The sequence below is a fragment of the Podarcis vaucheri genome (assembly GCF_965113315.1).
Source record: "Podarcis vaucheri genome assembly, chromosome: 15".
NCBI classification, from domain to species: Eukaryota; Metazoa; Chordata; class Lepidosauria; order Squamata; family Lacertidae; genus Podarcis; species Podarcis vaucheri.
In genome coordinates, this window is record NC_138753.1 from 5,686,330 (window position 1) to 5,714,124 (window position 27,795).

Below are 27,795 nucleotides of genomic sequence, written 5' to 3' on the forward strand. Positions count from 1 at the left end.
TTGTTGCTTTTAACTGCCTAAATCCATGCCTACTTACAAAGCACTATGATGCATGCTCTGAGTAATGTTATGAGTGGGCTCCATCATTCAGGAGTAGCATTTACTTCCATGCGAAGTAACCTGGGGGCAAGTCCCAAGGCACGTACTTCTGTGTAGACATGCGCAGCCTTGCTCTCTTGTCCCATGGAGCTTACTCGTGAGAGAGTCCTGCTGAAGGGTGAGGGAGTAAAATAGGGATGCAATTCTTGGAAAGAGCCTGAAATACGCTCACTGCAGAAAGCTGGTTGTGAGGCTAAAAAAAAAAAAAAAAAAAGGGGGGGAGGTGACCTATGCAGAATAAGAGGCCCATATTACACAATTACACTGGAGGAAGGCCCCACTGGGGCCTACTGGTCTTGCTCCCAGTAAGCAGAGTTAAAAGTGTGCAGGTTTGCTTCAGTTTAACCCACTGCAAATTTCATTTTAATTTAAAGTCAGTCTGCCTAAGGCTGCTTCAAGCTGCAATGGAAAAAACCTGTGCTTATAAGGGGAAATATAGCCAGTTTCCTAGAGGCACAGAATTCTTCTTCAAAATGTGACCTTTTTAAAAAAAGCCATATTCTCCTTCCATAAATGGTCAAAATTTAGGAAAGAGGTACTTAGTCTACATATCCCCGAAGATCTGGAAATGCCCTCTGTGTCCTCTTCTCCACTGCTCCCCCCCCCCGAAAGATTCCCCAAAGGTACCCTACACACTCTTTTTGAGGTGTGTGGATGTGTGTAACTTTTCCAGATCTCACACCTTTAGGAGCCAAGTAAACCAGCTTTTTCCTGCAGACCCAAAATCTTAGTAATGGGAGCAGTCCAGTCCGGAAACAAGGAATGACCGGACAAAGTTAAGGTGAAACAATTAATTAAATTTCTAGTGATTTATTTCCACAAACATCTGAAAAGGATTTATCACTATTATTTGTTTTGAGTGGCCAACAGGAGAGAAAGAGGAGCTTTCAGCTAAGAGCTGGGTAGCTGTTTCCCAAAATGTTTGGGGGGGGGGAGTGTTTTAAAAGAGAAATAGCAAGCAACCAAAATGAGTCCTCCCCTCTCTTCCTTCTGTCTTGGACAGAATAGGGGAACAAAATTGTTCATGGGAAGTGGGGGACACCAATGTAAAAATGTCTGTTCTTGCCTTTCCCATTCATAAGTTGCAAAAGTTTGCCATCCATATAAATGGCCTTTTCAAACATTCCTTTTTGGGATGGGGATTTGCATGAACTAGTCAAAATACATTTAAATCTCAGAAATTTCCCATTGAAATGCAACATTAAAATGTGGCCAGGTTTGGTTGAGTTGCACACTTAAACATTCTAGCCCACTCTCACTTTTCTCCCTTAATAGCTGAACAGTTTGTATTTCTAGGGAGAGGTATTATTCATTAGGTCATTATTTTCTTTTGCCATTTCTTTAAATGGAAATTTTTACTGGGCAAACATCTTACAGAGGCCAAGGAATGGGAGACCATTTTGATGCAATCCAAAAAGACTGTTCTTGCCAGTAATCTCTGCATGTTTAGTCAAAAGCAAGCCCTACTAAGTTTAATGAAGCTTTGTAAAGTGTGTTTAAGATTGCAATCCAATCCAATGCATATTTGATGGGGAGTAAACCCTCGCTTTGCTCAGTGGAACTTATGGCCAAGTAACTTACAGGCTGACCCTATGTTTACTCAGAAGTAAATTTTAGCAGATTCAATATTGATTTACTATCAAGTAAGTTTGCATAGACAGTACTGTAGATATGCAATCTGATCTGCCTGGATGTTTACTCTGAATTAAGCTGCACTGTATTCAGTAGGGCTTACTTCCAAGTAAATGTGCAGCCTTACAGCAAGATCCTAATCTTTACTCAGAAGCACCATTGGATTGTATCTGGCTAAATTCTACTCAGAGTAGATCCACTGAAATTAATGAACCCAAGTCAGTCACACCTACTCACTTCTGTGGGTTTGCTCAGAACAGAGCTAACATTGGATACAACCCACTTTCTCCCCCTCCCCAATAACTGTGTTTAGAATTGCTGTCTCAAACATCCCACTCCTTTACTTTTTTGTAAACTTAACCAAAACTTAACTCCTGAAACATAACATTCAATGTACAAAATGAAGCATCCAGCCATTTTCATCTGCTCAGACGAGACCTTCAATCCCGGAACTCTACTAATAAAGTTCAATAATTTTAGTGTTGAATTAATAACTTGGCTTAGATTTCTTTAACCCAAATATCGGAAGGATAGGGTTTTTCCATCCATCTTGGGGTTTGTTTGTTTGTTTGTTTGTTTGTTTGTTGTTTAGCACAAAGCAAAACAATAAGGAACTCATTTTGTCATTATTTAAAAGACCAAATTAAGGCGTTTTTTTTAATTAAAAAAAACAGTTTTTAAAATTCTGAATCTCCCCATCCCCCTTGCCATTGACAATTGCAAAAGATATACAATCATATTGGAGCAATTAACATCGCTTAGCCTTTGGAGAGCATTACCAGTCCTTTGAACGTGGCCTGCTGTACACCGGTTTTTGTAAGGTATACATTTGAGCTTTATATAATAAATCTCCAAGAGAGGGGCTGGCATGCATGTGCATTTCCTCCTCGAAAGAGGAACTGGCTCAGTTCCCCACACTTCCAGCCACCAACTACGAATTCAGGTGTACTTATTCAATCAAAGTGCCCTGCAACACTTTCTGACTGCGTTTTAAGACCCAGCTTTTGTGAGAGTTCAGTAAAACAGAAGAAGAGTAACAGGAGCAATGTTTTTACATTGGATTTTGAGCAGAGGTAAACAACCTGTAGCGCTTCCAGATGTTGCCAGACTACATCTCCCATCGTCCATGGCCATTGGCCACAGGAGCTGGGGCTGATGGGAGCTGGAGTCTAATAACAACAGGAGGACCACAGGTTTCCCTAGCCAGGCTGCCCTACCAGAGACTATGCACAGGACTCAAGATGTGCATGATATAGATTCACAGTGCCATCGCCAGAAGAAAATTATTATTCATTGGACAGGCAGCAAAGCATCTTAACCATAAAGTAAAACCCACTTCGTTCAATAGGATTTCTCAAGTAAGAGTTCACAGGATTGCAGCCTTAAATGCTTAGCTTGGGGTTTGGATTCTGCCCTTAACCTTTTGTAATAACACAATAAGGGGCTTGAAGGATCAGACCAAAGGTCAGCTAGAGAAGCTGACAAGAAAGGCATCTAGGATCTCTCTCATTTGTCCTCTGTGTCTATTCCTCAGAGGTGTACTGGCTTGGAGTGTGGAGGTTCCCTTAAGCTACTAGTAGACCCCTGTTTTCCTTCATTAAATTTGTTCGATCCATTTATCCAAGACAGTGGGCACAGCCATGTCTTGTGGCTATGAGTTCCACAAAACTGAACGAAGCACTTCTCTTTGTCACTCCAAAGGACATCAGAAGAGCCCTGCTGGATCAATCAAAGGCCCATCTGGTCTGCTTAATTGGATGTCCCTGAGTTCTAGTATCATGAGAGAGGAAGACAAAAATTATCTCTACTGTATCCACTTTCTCTACACCATGGAGACTCTTGAAGCTATGGCCAATCAGCTTGGGTGACCCACTAGTTCAGGCATAGGCAAACTTGGCCCTCTAACTGTTTTGAGACTACAATTTCCATCATTCCTAACCACTGGCCCTGTTAGCTAGGGATTATGGGAGTTGTAGTCCCAAAACATCTGGAGGGCCAAGTTTGCCTATGGTTGCATTAGTTCTTCTTAGACTCCCCCCAAATTGACATATCTTCCTCTCTCTCCATCCCAGCTATATACTTTTATAAACAATCATCTTAGTTGTATTCAAGCCCCCCAAAACATCAGCTATGATTTTTGTACAGTCAACTTTCCCCTGTTTGAGCAGGAGCACTTTTAGTATTTTACTTTAAAATAAAGGAGTCTTAAAAGGTTTTCTCTGCTTTAATGTATTTTTTTTTAAAGAAACAATGTCTATAATGTAAACAGAGAAAGTGAGTGTTTGTACCAAAAACTGTCAGAACACACTGCTTTGAACTTCTCTTCAGATTCCTTGGGAAGGATGGAAGAGGCAGTGGGGAAATTAAATAATGAATTACATACTGGGCTCTAATGACACATTTTTAAAAAGCCAACAATGGTCAGCATGGTAAACTTGGACGAAGTTGAAGTTCTTATCTCCTATCCTCTTTTCCTTTAATAGCCAGAGTTGCAGGCATGTGGAACTGAGCATCAAAGCTGCTTCAAATTATGAAGAATTGGTATACAGGAACACAGGAAGCTGCCTGGTACTGAGTCAATACCATTGGTCCATTTAGCTCAGTACAGTGGTGCCTCGCAAGACGAAAATAATTCGTTCCGCGAGTCTTTTCGTCTTGCGATGTTTTTCGTCTTGCGAAGCACGGTCAGTCGCAACTGCACCTCTTCAAGCGGCTTTAAAAAAAAAGTGCAAGACGTTTTCGTCTTGCGAAGCAAGCCCATAGGGAAATTCGTCTAGCGAAGCAATGCAAAACCGAAAAACCCTTTCGTCTAGCGAGTTTTTCGTCTTGCGAGGCATTCGTCTTGGGGGAACCACTGTAATTAAGGATGGGGGAGAAATTCAATTTGGTTCTAATTCAAAAGCAAACTTAGCTAGTTCACACTTTTCCAAAACAATATGCGAACCGAAACATAGCCATCCACGAACATTTGCAGTTCTCCAAATTTTGCAATGCAGTCCTCCAGCCAACTAATGCATACCCCCCCAAATGCATATATTGAGTTGTCCTGAAATGCATAGATTCGTGAAAATAGCATTTAAAAATGCATTACATTAGGGGAAAGTGCATTGCAAAAAAATGTCTATTAGGAAAAATGCAAAGGAAAATGCCTGTGAATTTTCACACATGCTTTTATGTTTTAAAAAAATGCTAACTGGTATGGAAATAGCAAAACAAGACACCGAAATCGACAGATTCATCCTTCCCTACTTAGTATTGTCTACGCTGACGAGCAAGTATTGACCCCGGGATCTTCTGCATGCAAAACAACTGCACCACCACTGATAAGAAATTAGAAAGCTGCATTCTCCTTGGTATGAAATGCAACCGAAGATGAAAAAGCAGAAAACTGAGATTAGCAAAACCATGCCTCAATCCTGATCAGGATCCTACTGGCAAACTGATCTGTATTTACTTCAGAATCAAATACTGTAAATTAAAACATATCTCCTAAACGCCTCTACCACTGTTTCCCCAGCCTGCCAGGACCCTCAAAAATTGCCTCTGCATCTAATTTAGATGGAATTTCATCATAGCTTAATGGGAGAGGAAGGAGTCACCAAGTGGAGTCACCAATAGCCTAACCATCCTTATTTTATTTTATTTTATAATATCAATACAGTATTTTTTGACTTAACCAAATCTGTCCAGCTCAGAGGGAGCAACATATGGGTTTCCCCTATCTGCCACAGAACAATCAGGTTGTTGTACACACTGGACTAAACACGGGGGGGGGGGGGAGAGAGGAGAGCACATGACAGGCAGCACACCCGGCTCCTTCACATTGCAAAGAGAATGAGGAATGCCACCATCAAGCAGAACAGCCCCATGGCCTCAGAGAGTGCAAAACCCAGGATGGCATAGGAGAAGAGCTGCTGCTTCAGGGAAGGGTTTCTGGCATAGCCAATGAGAATACTGCCAAATACGGTCCCGATGCCAGCACCAGAGCCAGCTACACCTACGGTGGCAGCGCCAGCACCAATAAACCTGGCGGCAGTATCAATGTCCCTGGAAACAGTGCTGGTTTGGAACTGCTGGCGCAGCACTGGCAACAGCTCACTGTGAGCACCTGGGAGACAAGGCTCCTTCGTCCTGACCTCAGGCCTGTTCAACACAGAGGCAGAGATGGACCTACAGAGCAGCTGGGAACTGTTCTTTATAAAGGCGGGAGCAGAGATGAACTTTGCACAGGTATACATATTCAGGGACGTTGGGGTGGCCACACTCAACAGCTGCTGCTCAGGGGAAGACCGCGAGAGAAGGGCCTAGCCTAACCATCTCGTGTTTCTAGTACAGTGGTACCTCGGGTTACATACGCTTCAGGTTACAGACGCTTCAGGTTACAGACTCTAACCCAGAAATAGTGCTTCAGGTTAAGAACTTTGCTTCAGGATGAGAACAGAAATCGCGCTCCAGCGGCGCGGCGGCAGCAGGAGGCCCCATTAGCTAAAGTGGTGCTTCAGGTTAAGAACAGTTTCAGGTTAAGAATGGACCTCCAGAACAAATTAAGTACTTAACCTGAGGTACCACTGTATATGTTTTATCCAATGGATGCCTGCCAGTGTAAAAAGTTTGTACAAGCTTTGGAGTTATACAGCGTTCCTCCGCCAGGCAAAAAGAGAAGCTAGACAGTGCACTTTGGTTATGTGAGCGACTAACAACCACCTGGAATTTCAGACAGTGGCTTATTCAGAAAGCATCCATTTAGCATTCAAACAGAAAACATATTCATCTGCAGGTCTGCTCTAAAAAATGAAAAAACGCATTGGAAACAGTGTTGCTTTGCTGGGGCAGGGGTGGGGAAGTCAAAATCTGCAACTGGGAAATACATTTTATTAAGGTCAAGCAAAATGTTGCAAAGTCACGAGCGACCTTTAGAGTTCTCCAAAACTCACCAACCCAGACTACACGTTAAGAAAATCCCAGGGTGAGAGGAGAGAGAAAAGGTTGCCAGGATTGGATCCACAAAGCCTGCATAGTCACAGTCTTAGGAAGGGAGTAGGACAGGAGAGTGCCAACTCGCAGAGTGCTCCTACTCCAAAAGTAAGTCTCACGGAGTTCAGTGAGACATTCTGCCAGCCACTAGAGGCTGCCAGCTGTTAGGGCAAATGGGGAACTGCCACACCAACCTCACACTGCTCTCAGACATCCCCCACCTGCTTACCTTCTTCCTTACAATGATACGATAATCTTTATTGTCATTGTCCCACACAGAACAACGAAATTGAAAAAATATACACCAGACATTCAAAAACCAACAAGCCTGCTATCCCAGCTATCCCAGCCTGGTCAGCCCCCTAAAAACTCTGATAATTAAAGACAATATACTCCCATAGAGACTACCTTACACTGCGTTTAAAACCAAAATCGCATTTGGATAGAAACTGTTTCTTAGGCGGCTAGTCCTAGTCTTTACAACTCTGTACCTTCTTCCAGGAGGCAGAAGCTGAAAGAGATCATTTCCGGGGTGCGCGCTCTCCTGCACTATCTCTGCAGTTTTCTTATGGCACCTGGAAGCATGGATTTGATCCAAGGTGGGAAGAGTGCACCCAATTATTCTCTCCACAGTCTTTACAACCCTGGACAGCATTGTTTTTCCCCTGACCATACAGCTCCCAAACCACACACACAGACCATACACACTAGCTCATCCTCCCTAGTCTCAGTGTTGCCCTGATAGTGCTCAGCAGAGAGGAGGATGGGGACAAAACAAGTTTAGCTGGCTCTGCCTTTCATTGGTTCTGGTTCCACCTACTGTTGATCTCCCTGCCTTCCACCAATGAGCACCACCAACCACCACTACTGCCTGGTGTGTAGGATCACAGCCCCAACTGGGATGCAAGTCAACTGCAGGGGTGGGGAACCTGTGGCCCTTCAGATGTTCTTAGACTCCCATCAACCTCAGCCAGAGTGGCCAGTGACAAGGGATGGTGGGAGCTGGAGTGCAACAATACTTGGCGAGCCACAAATTCCCTACCCCTGCACTACTAGAGAGTATGCAGGGCTCAGGCTGCGGTGCTGGAACAAACAAATAAAAAAATGGCAGGATTCACTAGCTTTGAAATGATACAATCCAGCAGTTACTTGGATCCATCTCTAGTCGTAAGTGAGAGGTGCATGTTCTTTATCAGACAGAGAATAGGAAGGGAGAGAAAGACAGTAGTTTTTAAATGAGCAAAGCTGGAGATTTAAGCTTAGGTGGCCTACTAGAAAAAAATCAATAGGAGCCAATTTGGATAACATTAGCTGGGTTGGGGACTCTGTGCTCCTCTTGGTGTTACTGAACTTCAACTCCTGTCATTCCTGACCACTAGCCATCCTGGTTGGGCTAATAGGCATTGGAATCTAATAACACCTTCATGGTCACAGGTTCTCCACCCTCGACCTTGAGGCTAAAGAACACTTCTTTCCACCCAAAACATACAAAGTCCCAACTTCAGTTATCTTCCTCCAGTTTTAGGATTCAGCCGCCTGTGGCAACTCAGAATTTCATTCAGGGCAATCTGCTTTCTGTGGGGGTTGGAGAATGGGGCTTCTTTCCTTTCTGGCTGTTGATGCATCTTCAGTGACACCAGGATATCTAAGCAGATAATGGCTTACAAAATGTTATGGAAGCGTAACAGCTGTGCTGCATTTCCACATCTGCCCTACAGAGGTAGCTGCTAAAGATACCTACTTAGTCAATTGCATCATTAAGTAAATCTGGGGATATCTCTTTTCTGTAGATTCCAGTCTCAGTCCTTCCAGTAGGAGTATGGAAATAAGCAAGCCTAGCCAGGAAACCCAGCCAGATGGGCGGGGTATCAATATCACCATCATCATCATCATCATACCACCTTACGGAGCTCTTGTAAGGACTGCTGAGAAACACAAATTGCTTTTAAGATTTGGATGCAAGAAGAAGAAGAAGAAGAAGAGTTTGGATTTGATATCCCGCCTTTCACTCCCCTTCAGGAGTCTCAAAGCGGCTAACATTCTCCTTTCCCTTCCTCCCCCACAACAAACACTCTGTGAGGTGAGTGGGGCTGAGAGACTTCACAGAAGTGTGACTGGCCCAAGGTCACCCAGCAGCTGCATGTGGAGGAGCGGAGACACGAACCCGGTTTCCCAGATTACGTGACTACCGCTCTTAACCACTACACCACACTGGCTCTCGAGTGGTATTATTGATTGAACACACTATCAACTCTCTCCCCTCTCCAGAAAAATGGATTGTGGCTATTTTGTTTTGGACAAATATTAAAAAAGAAAAACTTGAATGCACCAAGTGTCATTCCATAATACTCTGCTAAGTGGAAACACAGATTTTAGCTACATATTTAATAGCCAGTGTTTTGCTTTGATTGAGATCCAGAAACTCTACAAAAGGTATGATTCCAGTTGTCAAAATATTGCTTTGCCCAATAATGATTGTTCTGTAAATGTATAATGTATGTATGTAATGATTTATATAATTTAATTTCTAGAATTTCACTGCCCTTGGAGGTGGAGAGATCAACTAGCTTAGATGGCCTTCTTTTCAAAACTCGTCACCTCTGCTTCTAATAACAAATTCAGGTGTTGAGTGCCAGCAACTAGAGAGATATCAGCATGCTCAGGGAAATCCCATGATTTGCAGAAGTGCAAAAGCAAAAATAAAATGAATGGGGTGGAAGACTGATCACACTCAATAGCAATGGAATGTCGAATGTCAGTTGGGGGAGGGGAGGGAAAGGGTGGAATGGAATGGAGTATCCTGGATAAGGGCAAGAATAGGATTATGATATAGTCACTTGTAAACTGCATTTTCTCATCCATCCATCATTATTCTTGTCTCTTTCTCTAAGGGGCCTCAAACTGTCTTTCCCCCATCTTGAACTTTTAGGTTGTATGCTCACATGCAGCACAGACCTCCTCCTTGTGTTACCCCATAAAACTATCCGAATAAAAGCAATATGAAAGCGATTTGTTATCTTCCAATTTGTATAGTTTGCTTTTAAATACCCAATTTGCACTTTCTGAAACAACACATGAACCAAAGCACAACAATCCTTCAAAACTCACATTTCTCTGAATTTCGCAATGCAGCTCTCCAACCGAGCAATGTGTACAAAAATGCATTTACTAGGATAAAGTGTGCATTAAAATGCATTAAATTAAGTAAAACATAGAAAAATGCATTCTATTACAGAAATTTTATTTGAAAATGTGTTTGTATCAGGCAAAACTACGTGCAAAAATGTGCACGTTGATTAATTTTCATGAGGAATTTCTTCTTTTAAAAATTGCAAACTCTAGTTTACTCTTTGCAGAGCTATAATTCTTAGCACTCTTAACAAACTACAGTTCCCATGATTCTTTGGTTGTATGGAATGTGTTTTAAATGTATGGTGTGTGCACAGCCTTAGGTTTTTAGCCACTCTGCTGCACAAGCCTTCTTGTTGCTGAACAGGGGCTGACATAACAACCTGCCTTCTATTACTGAGCCTAATCAAGAGCATTTCATTTGGGCATTGCAGAGTTCCCAGTTGGATCTGCAAGCACTAGCAAAAAGACACCTGCTACTATGATGGGTGGTAGCACTATGACTGGAAGACTTGTGCATTGCCAGGACTGTTTTGCATATGTGCTGTGTGCATATATTTTTATTAAAAAATAATGTATCACTGTTCATAAAAAGAGAGTGATTTACAACAATTACACATATAAACATACAATAAAAATCACATAAAAATGTTCAAATCAGAATTTAGCTAGCTATCATGGAAAGATGTATTCTTAACTGCCTGCATAGGCCTGAAAGACTAAAAAAAGTTTTCCGCGGGCATGTAAAAGTTGAAATAGAAGGCACCTGCTGAATCTCTATTGGCAGAGTATTCCATATTACTCAGCTCATGACACTATAAAAGTTCAGTTTCTTTTTGTTGTCAGATGAGCCCTTACCAACTTGGGGAATGACTAAGGATGCTGCTGTTGATGATCTCAGTAATTCATCTGGATGTAAGAGTTCAGGTGGCCCCTGAGGTACCCTGGACACAAATTGTTCAGGGCTTTGTAACGCAGCTTCTGTGTGCATCAGGTCAACCGGTCTCAACCTTGGGTCCCCAGAAATCATTGGACTACAACTCCCATCACCCCTAGCTAGCAGAACCAGTAGTCAGGGATCCCAATCAGGTGGGAGTGGGACTTGTACTGCAGGGGGAGAATGGGTATTCGTTCGTTTTAAAGAGGAGGGGAAATAGAAGGGGCACACCCTTAGAGCCCAAATCTGTTTCCTGTGCTCTCTACTGGGGACATCAAGCATGATGAAGAAGTTGAGGCTAACCCTATTTGCATAGCCCCACCCCTTCACCCCACGTTCCGCTTGTTGCTCACACCAGCCTGTGACTGAATGTTCATCAACAAGCTCTTGACATCGTCAATGTAAGCCAACCTCTGCTTTGGTATGTTTGTGCGCTGTTACTAACAGGAGTTTCAAACTGTGATTTTAATCTGCCTGCTCTCCAGAGAACTTTGATTATTAGGCAACTGAGAAACTGAGCAAATAAATAAAGTTGTCAGCATGTAAAGGCACTTTACAGCAAGGGTAGGCAGGCTTCAAGCTTGCCTGATCTTTCGCTAGAAGCCCAAACCACACTCAGATACAAAGGGCACAAGCCCTGCTTAGCCAGCATCCTGTTCCCATAGGGCCAAGCAGACGACTTGTGACTCCCAGCAAGTGGGATTCAGAGGCACACTGCCTCCAAAGTTTGCAGCAGAGCACAGCTACCATGGCTACTGGCCATTTCTAGCCTTTGTGGCCATCTCCTGCCCCCACCATTTCTCCAAGCTGTTGTGTATATCCTCCCAGTTCTTTTCAAATCCCCATCCACCCATTCCTTCTTTAAAAAGGATGGAGGGACGAAAGAGTGGGAATGGGGGGAGAAAGAAGAGGGACTTAAAAACAGCCTCCTGATCAACCTAGGATTCTGCCCACCTTTGAAGTCTGAGTAGAGCCCAGTGTATGTTTTTAGAAGTCTCCAACCATTTAGTCAGAGGTTCAGAGACACCCTTGATGTCATTACTTGTTAGATAAACTGTGAGGTAAGTCAAGTTAGTGGTGATGAGATGTTGCAAGGATTCCTCAGTCACCGAGGAGCGAAGGAGGGGAGAGAGGCGCTGTAGGGAGGAGTGAAGCTACCCTGACAGGAGCAGCACATCAAAAGCACTCATCGCTGTCATGGATCTGTCTCGGCTGCCAAACACGGATGATAAGAAAGAAAGAAAGAAAGAAAGAAAGAAAGAAAGAAAGAAAGAAAGAAAGAAAGAAAGAAAGAAAGAAAGAAAGAGCAACATTTGCAGCTTAATTTTGGGGACAATATTAGTGGGAAGAGAAAAATAAATAGAAACGGTCTGTAATGTTTAATGTTTTTCAAGATAGGATCATTTAGATACACACTCTCTCAGCACCACAGGTCTGCCATGGAGACATGGAGTGTTCTGAAAGTTCTATTTGCTTCCACGTTTGACTACTGAAGAACTGCCAGGGGTAGTCTTGCCTATTTGCTGCCTGAAATGGGAAGGCAACACCCCTCGCTGATGCCCTCCCCCTGCTGCAGCCTTGCTAACTTCAGTTGTGTAGTGGCGACGGCAGCTTCCCAGAAAGAAATCACTGCATGACCCCAGCAGCAGCGGCATGGGTGGGCAGGGTGCCCATAGGAGTGCCGCGCCATAGGATTCTGCTGCCCGATATGCCTGCTTCAGCCTGCCTCATGGGCGAGACAGCCCCAAGAACTTTTATTAATGTTATCTCCTAGATTATGAAACTACAGGGTATCAAAGAGGAAGCAAACATTTACTGCTTTAAAGGGTGGGTGGGGAAACTCGGACCTGAGGACCAAGTGTAGCCCTCCAGACCTCTCTGTTCGGCCCCCGGGACTCTCCACAGACAAAAAGAAAGTACTTCTTCATGCAGCGCATAGCTAAACTATTGGATTCTGCTCCCACAAGAGGCAGCGATGGTGACCAACTACATTGGTTTTAAAAGAAGACTAGACCATTTCATGGAGGATAAGACTGTGGCTACTAGCCACAATGGCTATGTTCTACCTTCTACTGTCAGAGGCAGCAAGCTCCTGAATACTAGTTCCTGGAAACTTCAGGAGCAGATAGTGGTCTTGTGCTCAGGTCTTGCTTGTGCATTTCCCAATGGGGCATCTGGTTGGCCACTGCGAGAACAGGATGCTGCACTAGATGGCCTGATCCTTTGGCCTGATCCAGCAGCAAAGCTCACCTGATGTTCTTAACACTTTCCACAGCCATCGAAGCTTGTGAACATCACTTTGTCTTTTGGTAGTCAATTTCTAAGCCAGCCCCTTTGGTTTTCATAGTATTTTTAATATGTTAAATTTATCTGACCTCTTGTATTAGGTTTCTCCTGCTTCACACCAATATACAAAGCCTCTGCTGTCTCTTTTTCATCCACAGAAGTGCTGGCTAGGAGTTATGGTTGTATTTGCAGCTTCCAAAGAGCTAGTCAATGAAAGACTGTTGTGGCAAGCCCACCACAAACAGCTTTAAAGTATTTTTAGGAAAAAATTTGTGGACTAAAGTCCTCTTTATCAAATGCAGTGCAGACCAGAACTGAATTTTACAAAGTAAACATTCTTCCAATTCCTGTATTATTTAAGCGCAACAACAACAGCTACTACTGCTTCTTTTTCTTTTTAGTGTGTGCGTGCGTTTGCGCGAAGAGTGGTGAGGAAGAAATCCTGATCTGCTTCAAAGGGCCGACACGACCGCAGGAGGAATTTTTTATTGCAAGCCTTCAAAACAAGCTCACGGCTGTTTTGCAGCGCTTGTATGATGGATTCTGCGTTGCATTAGCATTTCCCATTTCATTTTCAGGGCCCAAACGGTATCAGAATGGAATGGCTCTCTGGGCGTGTCACACAGCAGGTCTTGGCATTGCTGTTACCTTAAAGACCACTTCCTTCCTCCCCAGCTTAAGGTGGGTCAGCAGGTCATCTCTCCCAGACTTGGCTCCTTCTCAATCTCCTGCCACCCCAGGAGGAGGGCAAATTGGGAGACTGACAAAGGTTACTGTGTTAACGGATTTCCGCATGGCATTTGCGACACAGCTTTCGAGGGATGAATCGCTAAGGGCAAGAGATTCAGCGGCGCTTTTAAAGGGGTAGGTATTTTTAAGGCCTACTGCCCATTAAATTGGACAGTAGGCCTTTGAAAAAAAAACCAACCCCATAGAACGGGGGAGTTGGCAATGAAATCACTCAAACACTAGCATCAGCCATCCTATAAAAAGGACATCGTAAGTCAGGAGGAAGCCCTGGGAAGCCTCAAGGTTAAGTACTTCTCAGTCACAGGAAGTGCAGTTTATAATATTGTATGTCAACCTGCCAGTGAACAATATCCTAAGTCCCTTGCAGTCGGAGGAATCTTCAATTGAAGGCAGGCCTCACTCGGCCTTACTCTGTGAAGTTGCTTCAGGGTTCAATGTCCTGGTCACACATGAAGTGGGAATAAAAAGTGCTGCCTCTGAGGCATATAAACACTCTTCTTTTGATGACCATATGTAAACGTCACCCTTTTAAAAGCAAGAGTCCGCCTCAAAGGTATAAAGGCCCATGATCCTTCCTGGCATCTCCAGGTAGGACTGGTAGGGATGCCTGCCTGAAACTCTGGGGAGCTGCTGCCAGTCAGTGTGGACATTACTGAGCTAGATGGACTCAGTGTAATATGGCTTCATACGTTTCTATGATATTTCAGTGTTCTAATACTATTATCAGTCCTTTTTGGTACCGTTGGTGGTATTTCTGTGCTGTTAAACGTATTTCAGTGGATTGACTTGAAGTACTGCCATGGTAATTTCTTGCAATGGGTAAAATGACTTTTATCTAAATCGCTCAGATTAAGTGGCACCTAGGTAATAATAATAATAATAATAATAATTTATTATTTATACCCCGCCCATCTGGCTGGGCCTCCCCAGCCACTCTGGGCGGCTTCCATAAAAACCAAAAATACAATAAAATATCACACGTTAAAAACTTCCCTGAACAGGACTGCCTTAAGATGTCTCCTGAATGTCAGGTAGTTGTTTATCGCTTTGACATCTGCTGGAAGGGCGTTCCACAGGGCGGGCGCCACTACCGAGAAGGCCCTCTGCCTGGTTCCCTGTAGCTTTGCTTCTCGCAATGAGGGAACCGCCAGAAGGCCCTCAGCGCTGGACCTCAGCGTCCGGGCAGAATGATGGGGGTGGAGACGCTCCTTCAGGTATACTGGACCGAGGCCGTTTAGGGCTTTAAAGGTCAGCACCAACACTTTGAATTGTGCTCGGAAACGTACTGGGAGCCAATGCAGGTCTTTCAAGACCGGTGTTATATGGTCTCAGCGGCCGCTCCCAGTCACCAGTCTAGCTGCCGCATTCTGGATTAGTTGTAGTTTCCGAGTCACCTTCAAAGGTAGCCCCACGTAGAGTGCATTGCAGTAGTCCAAGCGGGAGATAACCAGAGCATGCACCACTCTGGCGAGACAGTCCGCAGGCAGATAGGGTCTCAGCCTACGTACCAGATGGAGCTGGTAAACAGCCGCCCTGGACACAGATTTAACCTGTGCCTCCATGGACAGCTGTGAGTCCAAAATGACTCCCAGGCTGCGCACCTGGTCCTTCAGGGGCACAGTTACCCCATTCAGGACCAGGGAATCCTCCACACCTGCCTGCCTCCTGTCCCCCAAAAACAGTACTTCTGTCTTGTCAGGATTCAACCTCAATCTGTTAGCCGCCATCCATCCTCCAACCGCCTCCAGACACTCACACAGGACCTTCACTGCCTTCACTGGTTCTGATTTAAAAGAGAGGTAGAGCTGGGTATCATCCGCATACTGATGAACACCCAGCCCAAACCTCCTGATGATCTCTCCCAGCGGCCGCATGTAGATGTTGAAAAGCATGGGGGAGAGGACAGAACCCTGAGGCACCCCACAAGTGAGAGCCCAGGGGTCTGAACACTCATCCCCCACCACCACTTTCTGAACACGGCCCAGGAGGAAGGAGCGGAACCACTGTATAACAGTGCCCCCAGCTCCCAGCCCCTCAAGACGGTCCAGAAGGATGCTATGGTCGATGGTATCGAACGCCGCTGAGAGATCCAGCAGAACTAGGAAACAGCTCTCACCTTTGTCCCTAGCCCGCCGGAGATCATCAACCAGTGCGACCAAGGCAGTTTCAGTCCCATGATGAGGCCTGAATCCCGACTGGAAGGGATCCAAATGGTCCGCTTCTTCCAGGCGTGCCTGGAGTTGTTCGGCAACCGCTCGCTCAATCACCTTGCCCAGGAATGGAAGATTTGAGACTGGGCGATAGTTGGCCATCGTGGCCGCATCTAAAGATGGTTTTTTAAGAAGCGGTTTAATAACCGCCTCTTTCAGCGGGTCTGGGAAGGCTCCCTCACGGAGGGAAGCATTCACCACCCCACGAAGCCCATCGCCCAGTCCTTCCCGGCTAGCTTTTATAAGCCAGGATGGGCAAGGATCCAGGAGACAGGTGGTTGGTTTCACTCGTCCAAGCAGCCTGTCCACATCCTCGGAGGTAACAGATTGGAATTGATCCCACTCAACTTGACTAGACGGAACTCTAGCACTCTCCCGCCCCGGCCCTGCTCCCACGGTGGAGTCTACTTCTTCCCGAATCTGAGCGATTTTATCTGCAAAAAACTTTGCAAAATCATTGCAGGAGAACATGTGGCCCGTACTGGGCCCTGATGTTGCAGGTGGTTCCGCTAAATTGTGAACCACCTGAAAAAGTCTCCTGCTGCTGTTTTCTGCAGATGCAATAGAGGCGGTGAAGAAATTCTTCTTCGCCGTCGCTATCGCCACTTGGTAGGCTCGACGTTGAGCTCTAACCTGTGTCCGGTCAGATTCGGAATGAGTTATCCGCCACCGGCGCTCTAGCCGTCTCAACGATTGTTTCATTGCCCTCAGATCCGTGGAAAACCACGGGGCTGTCCGGGCTCCATGCAATCGGAGAGGGCGCTTCGGAGCCAAACAGTCAATAGCCCTGGTTAACTCCACATTCCAGCGGGCCACCAGGGAATCAGCTGAAAGGCCATCAACATGGGATAAAGCATCCCCTACCACTCTCTGGAAACCATTTGGATCCATTAAGTGGCGGGGGCGGACCATCCGAATTGGTCCCACCTCCCTGCAGAGGGGATGGGTCGCAGAGAAGTCCAGTTGCACCAGGAAGTGATCTGACCATGGCACTTCTTTCGTTTCGCTTTTACTTAGTGTCAGATCACCAACATCCATAGAGGTAAACACCAGGTCCAAGGCATGTCCATGGCTATGGGTTGGGCCAGACTTATTCAGGGACAGCCCCATGGAGGCCATGCTTTCCACGAAGTCCCGAGCGGCCCCTTGTAAGGTCGTGTCGGCATGGATGTTAAAATCCCCTAGGACGACCAAGCTAGGTGTCTCCAGGAGAACATCCGCCACGACCTGAAGCAGCTCGGGCAGGGAATCCTTGGCGCAGCGGGGAGGTCGGTACACCAAAAGGAATCCTGTACTGCCCCTATTGCCCAACTTCCAGAACATGCACTCAGAAAACTGGGTCTTCCCAATAGGACGCCTGGTGCAAACTAATGACTTCCTAAAAATCACTGCAACCCCCCCTCCCCGCCCACATGACCTGGGTTGCTGTGCGTAAGAGAAACCTGGTGGACAAGCAGCGGCAAGGACAGGCCCATCTGCTTCATCCAACCAAGTCTCTGTTACACAAGCCAGGTCAAATCCTCCATCCATGATCAAGTCATGGATGGCAGTGGTCTTATGAATCATTGACCTGGCATTGCACAGCAGCACCTTCAGGTCATGTGGGTATCCCTTGCTGATTCTAGTATCCATCCGGTCAGGACCAGACCCGGAGGCAGGGATAGTCCTCAGACAACGACTAAACCTGCCTCCTCTGTAATGACATGGTCTGGTCTTAGCGTAACTCCTCCTCCTGCCCGTGATCACTGAGATCGGTTGTCCCAGTGCATCCCCCCCTGTGGAACATGCCCCAGCCATTTTGTGGGCTGGGGCCCACTCCCCGGCAGCCCTGACCTCTCCCCCTAAAAACAGAATAACACCTTAAACAAACAAACAAAACCAATAAAACAATACAAACAAAATAATGTAAAAATTACAAAAACATCAAAATAAAAAATAATAATTCCCCAAGCCCAACCAAACATCCATCCCACCCCCACCCCCCACATACAAAAAATCCAGAGAAAATTTTTAAAAACATTTTAAAAACACTCTGTGCCTCTCCGGCAGTAACAACTGTCCTAGTGAGGCCTGTCAGGCCCCGCCCTGGGCCAGGTGGTCAGTGGCAGGGAGGAGCAGGGCCCTCAGGCACTCACTCAGGGGAGTCCTCCTGGGCAGCAGGCCGCAAGCAGCACGCAGTTCTTTATGAGGCCCCAGGCCCCGCCCCAGGCCAGATGGTAAGTGGCAAGAGCAGGGCCCTCAAGCACTCACTCAGGGGAGTCCTCCTGGGCAGCAGGCCGCAAGCAGCACGCAGTCCTTTATGAGGCCCCAGGCCCCGCCCCAGGCCAGATGGTAAGTGGCAAGAGCAGGGCCCTCAAGCACTCACTCAGGGGAGTCCTCCTGGGCAGGTAAAGGTAAAGGTAAAGGGACCCCTGACCATTAGGTCCGGTCGTGGCCGACTCTGGGGTTACGGTGCTCATCTCGCTTTATTGGCCGGCGTACAGCTTCCGGGTCATGTGGCCAGCATGACTAAGCTGCTTCTGGCGAACCAGAGCAGAGCACAGAAACGCCGTTTACCTTCCCGCCAGAGCGGTACCTATTTATCTACTTGCACTTTGATGTGCTTTTGAACTGCTAGGTGGGCAGGAGCTGGGACCGAGCAATGGGAGCTCACCCCGTCGCGGGGATATGAACCACCGACCTTCTGATCGGCAAGTCCTAGGCTCTGTGGTTTAACCCACAGCACCACCCGCGTCCCGAGTGGCACCTACAACCTGCAAAATAAAACTCAAAATAAATAAATGTTAATAAAGAAATAACTATGTGGACTTTAAACTGACACAGGAGCCAACAGTTACCTGTGGAGTGGAGTAGGATTTGTGCTTTTGACAGGCACATTAATTTGTACATAGGCCCATTTAATTGTTCATAAGAATAGGCAGCCAGCGGGTAGGAGCACTGGGGCTCAGAGATGCAAGAATTGCGTAGGAATTATTTGATATGGTTAGAAACATGGTAGAGTTCCTTAAAATGGAAGCCTTCGTTAAAATGAAACCCCTTACTCAGCTAGGGTTAAAGACAGAAGGACAAAGTCCCAACTTCATGCAACACTTTTCTCTTAGGCTGGATCTAGACACATCAAAAAAGTTTCAGGAAAACGGACTGTAAATCTCATAACGGGAAATCAAGTTGCTGAAAGATGGAACTCATTTGGTGTCGGTGTTATAACGCATTTTAAACATGGTGTGTGTGTGTGTGTGTGTGTGTGTGTTTGTGTGTGTTTTTTTTACCAAGATAGCTGAGTGGCTAGGCTTGGGCAAAATAAATAAATGGGCAATATCCACCATGGGACAGGAAGAAAGGCAACTTTCTGTGGTTTCTCCTGTCCCTTGCAGCCATCTGCAAATTTGCCCTTCCCACCAATATTGTGGCGGAGCTTAGTAGAATTTAAAAAATTGATTCATGGCGTTGTGGAGATTTCCCATAGCAATGGGATGAGAACAATCATCGTAAGAGCATGAAGAAGAGCCCTGTTGGATCAGGCCAGAGGCTGTGGCTGAAGTCGATTGGAGTTACAGTCCAAAAGCATACGGAGGGCACCAGGCTGGTCACCAGGACTGCTTAAAAATAAAATGGATCAAAATAGTGGGGATTCTCAAGAAACAGGCGGTATATGAAAAGTGCACCCCCCAAATAAAACCCAATGTCCCCAAATTACAGCTGCAGAAGGCCAGATATGGCGAAAATAATCCAACTCTTCCATTAAAAAGAAACAACCTAAACTTAGGAAACTCAGATGCATCTTCCTTTAGCTATAAAAAGAAGGGGGCGGTGCGGGGGAAGAGAGAAATATTTTGGCATCAGTAGGTGGAACACAGTTTGCTTCCTCCCTCACACCTCTGCTGTGGTCAGGTGACGGAAGAGTGTGGGAGAAGCATCCAAAAGACAAAGACCTCTCCGCCCCACAGCGCTAACTGGGAAGGGAGCCACATTGCTTATGAGCATCAGAGGGTTTTACACACACACACTCAAAAGACGCTGGGTTGTTTGGAGGTGTGTGTGTGTGTTGCACAGAATACTATCTAAGTCAGCATTCAGCTACAAGCTTCAGATGACATCTTTTTCCGACAGAAAACCCAATAAAACTGGTAATGGGAAAACCAAGAATATGGCGGGCGCACAGACGGGGGGGGGGGGGTTGGTTTCATAAGACAAAACCATTTAACAAATAGGCCTCTGTGTTTTATCATACACAATCCCTTAGTTTAACTCTGAGCCTCTCTCTTTTCAATTTTAAGATCAGAGGACTTGTTGGATGGGCAAGAATATATGTCACAAATAATATTACAGCCCTAAAATAAGAGTTATTTTGCAAGCTGGTTCACATACACACATATTAGCTCATCGCTGACCAGGCCAGGATTCGGCTTTGTCTTAAAAATAGGTTTGTTTGTATGTAGCAATGCTTGAGGAATTCAGTATTTGAAAATACAGCTATGCAAAACCAGTTTTTGAACTTTTCAAAATGATGCAGTTCTGTTCCTGGCCTATTTAGAGGGAAAATATGTAGGAATGTATATTATGCTTCCTTACTCACGTGAGTGAGCATAGATCAGAACACATTCCTTTGCAGCAAATAGGAAGCTGTTAGTTAGCTGGTTTCAGCCTTTTAATGAAGCAATCCAGGATGCCTTGGCGCATTTGTAGCTTATATTGAAGAAAAGACAGACCCACCAAGTGTCTCTATTTTCCAGGGACAGTCCTGGATTTACAGAAGCCATCCTGGTTTCTGATCTGGTCCCAGAATATTCCGCTTTCCCTTAGGACATCCCTATTTTCATTGGAGAAATGTTGGAGGGTATTGAGTTATACAACCCAGGAAGCCAAGGAGATATGTAACTATGCAATAGTCAGAAGTTATCTGAAGACTGCCGCGTATAGTTTTATTATGTTTTTATATATGTTGAAAGCCGCCCAGTGGTTAGAGCATCACAGTCAGCTGGGTGGTGGGGAAGAAGACATCCTTATTTTCATTGGAGAAATGTTGGAGGGTATGAGAGAAGTCTGAGCTAAGTCTCAGACTTACAACATGGGCCTACATTTTTTGTTATGGATGAGCCATGTGCAGGCAAAGAGCAGGTGAAGAAAGGACATCAAGAGAGCAAAAGATCCAAGAGAGAATTGACAACACAATCAGTCCTTTTATTTAGGTCACACCCATCTCTAAATGGTCACACCCAGGGGGAGGTAGCTCCTGCAGGTTTGACAGGAAGTCCTCCCTGCTGGAGCCACATTCCTGTGTGTGCCCATTCTAGCAAACAGGAAATGTTGGGACTTGACTGCTCTATCTAGATAGCCCACTAAATATACATTTAAATAAAATGCATTAAAAATGTATTTTGATGGGGACTGGCGCTGGTTGTGGTAGAGGGAATGAGCCTTTTCAACCCCCCACCCCACTTTCTTCCCTGGTTCTCCTTATTTTTGTGTGTGTCATTTTCACACACTCAACCATCAACAAGACAAGCCTGCCTGTCGCCTCTTCTTTTACCCCCTTTTTAATTTCCTCCCCTCTTTCCACCAGCTCATAGCCCCTCACATGGTCCTCTTGTGGCCTGTCCAGGGGTGGGAGTTAGGCCACAGCTCACTGTCCAGCCCAGTGACCACAAAAGTGAGTCATCAAACTACTACAACACTTCCCACGGGCAGGGGCAAAACTAGGCCCTTATCTCAAATTTAGGCCTGCTAGGCGTAACTGGCCTTGCAGTTGCAACTATGGACACATCTTAGCGACCTAAGCGATCATGGGACTCAGCTACATTAGTTTTATATGTGTTATAAAACTGACACCAGATGGCACTGTGGAGTCCTGTCTTTCGCCAACGTAATTTCCCATAATGAAGTTTACAACGCGTTTTCCTGAAACGCTTTTTAAAAATGTGCCTAGATCCAGCCCTAGATACATCTTGCAGTTTAGCTGTGGGAACGTGTTTCTGCAGACTCAACACTTAGCAGGATGAAGCCTCTGAATCGTAACACTCAGATATGGTATTCCTGAGTTGTACCTCTCAGGTATCAGAAACGTGTTCTGTGTAAGCGGAGTGACATCAACATGTCAGCATAGGGGCACTCTGCCTTTCTACAAAGCCATAGTTCACCTTCTAGTTAGTCTGAAGGAACTCAGCAGCTTCTCCGAGTTCCTAATTGGCATAAGCTCTCCTTGGTGTCCTGCTAGCTGCCAATAGTTTCTAAGAACAATAACTTACAGCCCGCTAACCCAAAACAGAAATATTAGTGCTGTGAAAGAAATGTATGATCAGAAATGTCTGCCTGCTGTGCTAACCCCAGTGGGTCTCAGGTCATGACGTTCACCAGAATTAAGACACTACAAGGAGAAGATATCGTTTTCCTTGCTACAGACACTAATATTCCTGGTGCTGTTGTTATGATGCAGCCTTGATTTGACTTCCACTTCATACTAGTTTTTTAGAAACAGGAAAAATATGTTCCTTCCAACTCTAAGATCCTATGACATATTTGGAGAAGTGGACTTCTCAATGGATGGTTGAGTTTCAGTTAGCGTGTTGTATTCAGAAAGTCCAAATTAGCCAAGTTCACCTTTATCTGTTCACACTTGGTGCCCAGGTCTATGGTTCTGCACTCCTGAATGAGGCGTTATTTGGAGGAGGGAGAAAAAGCAAGCCACATGACACTACCTTCACATCTCTCCTTAACATCGAGTGCCACCCTCAAAGCAGCTCTCTCTACATCCTTATCAGCACAAAAGCAGTTTCCCTAAAACTTATTCCATATCTCCCAGATCTCCTCCCAGTTAAGTTAACGGGAGTTTACTTTTACAAGACCCCAACAGGGTGAAATGTCAAAGAGCGTTTGACTAAATTCAGCAAAAGATCGCTCCCAATTAGGGGAAACACCTGATCCCACATGTTCTTGCCAGGGTCGCCATAAAGATCTGGGAAATTAAGCAGCTGCTGCAACAGCTTGTTGGCAACTAATCAGACGGAATGATGTTAATTACGAGGAATACGAAATTCAAACTAAACAGACATTTCATGCAATTCCTTCCCCACCCCCAGCACAAAAAAACAGTTTCCTTTGCTAGGACTGAAAATGCAGCTTAAAGGCCTCTTGCAAGTGTCAATTAGCCTTTTCTAGGCTGCTTTGCATTTTTTTAAAAAAGTTCTAAGCCAGTGTTTCCCGAACTGTTAATAACCAAGGCTTTCCTCAACCTGGTGCCCTCTGTTTTGGACTATAACTCCCATAATCCCTGACCATTAGCTATGCTGGCTGGATTGAGGGGAACTGGAGTCCAACAACATCTGGAGGGAACCAGTTGGGATGGCTGTTCTTTTTTTTGCATGTGTTTTGCCTGAACGTCTCTTATGTCCCCCTTCTGCATTGATCCTCAGATTATTAGTCATAATTCCTTAGTTGTTAAGGTAAACACTCCACACTGCACTGGCATCAAACTCCCATATATGCTGGTTCCTTCAGCCAATGCATGCCCTCTTCCTTTCGGCCTCAGCTGGTATCCCCGGTGAATGTCAGCTGCGGACACTCTTACTATGTGGCTTATTTACCTTTGGAAAGGAGGCCCAACAGCCTGATGACAGGTTCAGGAACACCTTGAAGCGGTTGTGGCAACTCCCCGCCAAAGCAGGAGCTTCCCATTTCGCTTCACACGTCATGATTTCTACACCTCACCTTGTACCTTTTCAATTTAATTCCCCAAAGCCCCAGTTGTACATATTCAGCTGGCTTGAGCCAGACCCCAACATGTGCACACACACTTCACTAAATACAGAAGAAACTCTGTCACAATTCTGCAGCATTCCCCCAACATCTGTCACAGGTAGGGATGGGGGAGAAATTTGACTCAGAACCTACCAAATTTGCAATATCCGACATAATATGCAATGTGGTTCTCCAATCAAGTAATGTGTACAAAAATGTACCGTATTTTGCGCCCCATAGGACGCTCCGGCCCATAGGACGCACCTAGGTTTTTTGGGGGGAAATAAAGAAAAAAAAATTTATTCCCCCCCCCCAGGTGCGGGGCTGGAAGAACCAGGTCGGGGAACAGTGGGAAGGCACGCTCTGCCTCCCCGCTGTCCCCCGAGTTTGTGGGGCTGGCGATGGGGAGAAGTGCACTGATCCCGGGACTGCAGGCAGCTCTGCGCCGCCATCTGGAGCGGGGCGGGACTTAGCGCCCCGCTCCCGATGGCCGCGCAGAGCTGTGCTGAGCCGGGGACTGCAGGCAGCTCTGCGCAACCCTCAGAGCAGGTCTCCCGAGGGTTGCGCAGAGCTTCCTGAAGCCTCTCGCTCTCCAGGCTTCAGCGAAAGCCTGCATTCGCCCCATAGGACGCACCCAGATTTCCCCTTCATTTTTGGAGGGGGAAAAGTGCGTCCTATGGGGCGAAAAATACGGTATATACTAGGGCAAAGTGTGCATAAAAATGCACGTATTTGTGCAAAAACAAAAATCCGTTGTATTAGGGGAAACTGCATACAGAAATGTGTTTTATTAGTAGAAATTTACACAAAAATGCTGACATTTTCAGGAGAATTTTATTTAATAATAAAAATAATAATTGTGAATTGCTGCAGAAATGTGGAGAACTGATTTTAAGATTGGAAATATGAGAAACTGGGAGGACCAAAATTGATGGGTCCACCCATCCATCCTGGCTCACATGTCACCAGAGCCAGGATAGGAGCCTGAATACTTGCAGTATGCTTATTTTTTATCACCGTTCTTTCCAGTGCTTTTTTTCCCCTAGAAAAAGGTGGCAGTACTCACCATTAAGTTGTTACTTTAAGTGCCACACTCTTTAACAACAACAAAAAGAGGTGCCAGTACTGCGTACCCTTGAGTACCCCCTGGGGGAGCACTGATTCTACTTCGGATGTTCAGTCTGTGCATTCTGTTCCTTATGTAACCAAAATAGTGGCACCTATGCACAAGAGGGGAGGTTATGGCTCCCCACTTGTGGAACTCTCTCCTCAGCGACAGGAAGAGTAGGATGGTGTGCATCATCACTCCTCGCCTCCCAAAGAAGGGACCAAAAGTTTGCATTTGCTAATTTCAATGCATAGATGCGTATTTAGAAATAATACAGTAATTTAAAGTACTGTATAGTCATTATTTGTTGCATTTATATCCCACCTTTTTCTCCAAAGAGCTCAAGGTTGTCCCCCTACTGATTTAAATACCCACAACTAACCTGTGAGTTAGGTTAAGCGGAGAGGCAGTGACTAGCCCAAGGCCACCAAGTGAGCTTCATAGCAAATTGGCAATTTGAGCCCAGGTCTCCCAGGTTAGAGTGTGATGTTCTAACCATTACAGCACACTTGCTCTCAGGTGAAATACAAATACAGTGCATCTCACCCTACTTGGGGTGGGGACAGGGACAAGACTGTGCCCAGGTGAACTCAGATTCATACAGGAATCTTCTCCCAGCCCTGGAACTGAAACTGGGGCTTTCCGCATGCAAAACACACACTTTACCACTGAGCTACAGCCCTTCTCTTAATATGGCCCATAACCATATGCAATATTAAGATATTCAGTTTGACTTTGATTTCAGCCACACTTTTACACTTCGGTCATGTGCATTTTGGCAATTGGCCCTCCACAGAGTTTGACCTGGGCTCCTTGGGTTAGAAAAGGTTAGCTACAACAGCTTTCAGTTGCATCCCCAAAGTCTCCCACCAGAGCCACAGGATAGCTCACTCCACCTTGTAGTAGGGTCATCCCTGGCTAGAGATCCTATGCTAGAGTTTTTAAATATATATTTTTTTATCTAAATCACACAGGGTGAGTTATTATTTTTCCTCTATAATGTACTGCCTTCAGGTGAAAAAAATAAGGCTTGTGTTTTTCCTATTAGCACACAAGTGCTTTCCCCAGTCAGTTTGTAGCCAAACCGGATGCACAGTACCTTACTTGGAGAATCCTCAGGAGACAATGCAAAAGAAATCCATAACGTTCCATAAGCTGCAGGCTCGAACCTGATAAAACAACTTCATGCCCTCTCTCCCCACCCCACATTTGCTACTGGAAATCTACAGCTACAGCTGAAAACAATGCCTTAAAAATACTAGCTGTTCTCTCTTCATTTAGCAACTCAATGCAGAGCTTCTTACAAGGAGCAGAATTAATTTTGGAAAGCAGGTGTTGACCATCCAAAAGGGCAAAGGTGCATGCTAGGGATGAGGCAATCTGCCAATTTAGATTTCTCATTTATAAAAGCTTAAACTCAGCTTCTCCACATTTCCATATCAGTTTGCAATTATTTTTAATTTAAAATCAGCAATAAAAGTCACCAGTATTTTACTATTAATCGATCCTAATATACGCATATTTGCATGTGATTTCTGCAAACACATATTTTTGCAAAGCAGCTTCCCCCAATATACACATTTTTGTATGTCATTTTCACTAACATATGCCTTGTGAACATTACTTGGCTGGAGAATTGCATTGCAAAATTCAGGCAATTACAAATTTCTCACGTTTTTGGTTTGTGTGTTGCTTTGGAAAACATGAACTAGGTGGGTTCCCCTTAAAATGCAAACTGAATCAAATTTTGCCCCCATCCCTTATCCAAACTCAGTGTCTTGAAGAGGGACGTCCAACCATGACACCAACCACAACTGGTTGACACAGCTGTTTTTGGAGCGTCATGAGAAGGCACCAAACTGATAGCTATCTAATATATTATTTCTGGAATTTCATTTCATTTCTGTGGGGGCTTGGGAAGAGGTTGCTTGTAGGCTTTTCTGCTTCAGGCACCAAAATATTTGGGCAGACTTTGGGTGTTGCTCTGCATCAGACGCAATAATATCTCAGGCCTCCTTTACTGCACTCTTTCTGTGCTGCAGTATAGGAAAAGCTTTGGGTGCATTAAAACATACCGTATTTTTCGCTCTACAACACGCACCAGACCATAACACGCACATAGTTTTTAGAGGAGGAAAACAAGAAAAAAATATTCTAAACGAAATATTGGATATAAATTTTGTGGTTCATGCTGTGGCCACAGACATGTGATCTGACAGTGAGTTTGGAGTAGCCCAATGCAAAAATCCTGAGGATCCATGTGGATCCATGCTTTGTAACCACGGAGGAGGGAAGGAAGGGGAACCATGGATCCTCTGCTCACCACTGCAGCAGATCCCCACCACCACCCGCAGGCATTCGCTCCATAACACGCACAGACATTTCCCCTTACTTTCTAGGAGGAGTGTTATGGTGCAAAAAATACGGTACATAAATACAGCCATCAACTGGCTCAAAGTAAGCCAGTGAACTTCATAGCTGAGTGGAGATTTGAACCCAAGTCTTCCAGGTCCTAGTCCAAAAACCTCAACCAATACATTGTCACATAAGACAGGCCTGCTGGATCAGGTCACTCGCCCATCTGGTCCAGTATCCTGTCCACCCTGATGCCTATGGGAAGCCTGCAAGATGGACATGGGAGCAGTAGCACTCTGCCTGCTTGAAGTTCCCATGGTATTCAGGAGCACAATAGCTCTGACATTGGAGGTAGATGTAGAACATAGCCATTGTGGCTACTAGCTGTTCATAGCCTCATCCTCCATGAATTGGTCTAATGCTCTTTTAAAGCCATGTTGGTGGCCAACACTGCCTCCTGTGGGTGCAAGTTCCATAATTTAAGTGCATGTCCCAGCTACCATTTCCCAGCATGTGGTTACAGAAGTGTTGGTTGCCCACAACTGGGGCAAAGTAAGTGTGTGTGTGTGTGTGTGTGTGTG

General features: G+C 45.3%; 1 protein-coding gene across 8 annotated transcripts in view; it reads right to left on the minus strand.

The window, feature by feature from the left end:
• The window catches only part of TBX4 (T-box transcription factor 4), a 126,811-nt gene that overhangs the window by 77,539 nt on the left and 21,477 nt on the right, over positions 1-27,795 (minus strand). The gene's annotated exons all lie outside the window — the stretch shown is intronic.